Raw genomic sequence first — 1,904 nt, forward strand, 5'->3', positions numbered from 1 at the left:
ACTTAGTCTCTACTTTGTGCAATATTATACTTGTTTTAGTATTGTTGTGATCTATCCTTAGCATATATGTGTTATATATTAGATTGTGGTCGAAGCCCACATGAGTATTACGATATCGCCTGTCATAGGGTGCTCTAGTTGGCTTGTGCACACAATTAGAGTAGTAAGAGACGGTGTAAGAGTGGTGCTTATACACTATCTTGCCTTGATTGCCACTTTGTTGCATGGATTGTTTGTGGTAGCTAGTAGGTGGTGACAGCCATGTCTAGTCTTTGTATCCCACCACATGTTTATAGGTAAGCTTTTAAATTGGTAAGGCTCCAGTAAAATAGTAGCTGCTTTGGATAGAGGTTTTGTCTCCTATTGTCTCACCTACTGCCTAGTATGCTTGTTGCATGGATTCAATCTATATTTTGCATTTATATGGTTAAGGTAGAATCATAGAAGTAAAGATAGAATCACAGGAATCCTTTACTCACTCGTTGTCCTCCCACCTAGCTATACTTGCTAGTTACATTTAGTTATCTTCGCTTGGCTTGTTGCATTATCCCTTCCTATCCTATTTCATTTACCCCCTACACTAGTTGAAGCTAAGTTGTGGTAAATACAAGGATCTCTCTTTTATTACTATTTCTAGCTACCACTTTCCCTTGAGATAAAATAAATAATGATATCTTGGAATACTCCCTGGTGAAGTGCTACAGCGGTATATTCTATGCGCTTGCAGAATTATCCAATAGCCATAAGAAATACCAACAAGCATTTCTGGCGCCATTGTTGGGGAAAGCATAGCCTAGAAATTTTAATAAAGTTGAATTTAGAGTTTGCCATCAATTTAGTTATCGGTTAGTTGTAGGGGCTTACCCCTTGCCTTTGTTTCTCTTTTGTGAAGCAATGCATTGTATGAGTGGTTTTCAATTCTAAACAACCACATTTGAAAATCCTAAGAAATTCCAAAGGAATTCTAGACGCCGCCTAGTTTTGCCTCGAAAATTCAACTCGATTTTGGACCCACTCAAGGAAGGAGGCTCCACTCCAACATTCAAGCAAGCTATGGTTTAGAAGGCGATCTCTAACTTTTCGGATCTGTCGGCTGCTCGTGTAGCCATGGGACCACAAGTTGAGTTGGGAGATGCCCAATTTGAGCTCAAGCCAGCGCTGATCAATATGGTGCAAGCTAACCCATTCTGTGGGAAGTCCCATGAGGATGCAAATGCACATCTTAACACTTCATGGAGGTGTGTGGCACTATTGCCATCAAGGGAGTCATAGTAGATACCATCTGTCTTCTCCTTTTCCTGTTCTCCTTGCTCCATAAGGCAAAGCAATGGTTTTATGCTCATCCTGAGGTTGTCACCACTTGGGAAAACTATGGCAATGCATTCCTCAAGAAATTCTTCCCGATGGGCAAAACCACTGCTCTTCGTGGAAAGATTCCAAGCTTCCAACAACAAGCAGACGTGACTATTCTCGAAGCATGGGAATGTCTCTAGGAGTACATTCAGGAATGTCCTCACCATGGGATTAAAGAATGGCTCCTGATCCAAGGTTTCAACCATAGGCTAACCAACATGGCCCGTAGTCACCTTGATGCTACCACAAGAGGAGTGTTCACCTCACTCAATGTCACACAAGCAAAAGAGCTCATTGAAAAGATGGTGACAAATCAAGGGTAGAATGAAGAATGACTCCAACCCAAGAAGAGAGGAATGCATGCCATTCATGAGGTAGATGCACTCTCTGATAAGATGGACCTCTTACTGAAGAAGCTTGAGGAACATGCAAACTTCAAGAAAGATTGAGAGGCCATCCAACACTACGCCTATGCACAAGTCATTAAAGCAAAGTAATGGTGCGAGGTGTGTAGTGGAAACCATTCGGGGAACAATTGGCCTGAGACAAGG

At 41.8% G+C, this 1,904-nt stretch overlaps 1 non-coding gene across 1 annotated transcript; it reads right to left on the minus strand.

Moving 5' to 3' along the window:
* Nucleotides 1–1,418: 1,418 nt before the first annotated feature.
* On the minus strand, nt 1,419–1,525 carry LOC136524906 (small nucleolar RNA R71). The gene has a single exon (XR_010776254.1). It is a non-coding gene; the product is annotated as a small nucleolar RNA R71 (small nucleolar RNA).
* Between the last annotated feature and the right edge of the window lie 379 nt (nt 1,526–1,904).

This window comes from Miscanthus floridulus, chromosome 18, assembly GCF_019320115.1.
Source record: "Miscanthus floridulus cultivar M001 chromosome 18, ASM1932011v1, whole genome shotgun sequence".
NCBI classification, from domain to species: Eukaryota; Viridiplantae; Streptophyta; class Magnoliopsida; order Poales; family Poaceae; genus Miscanthus; species Miscanthus floridulus.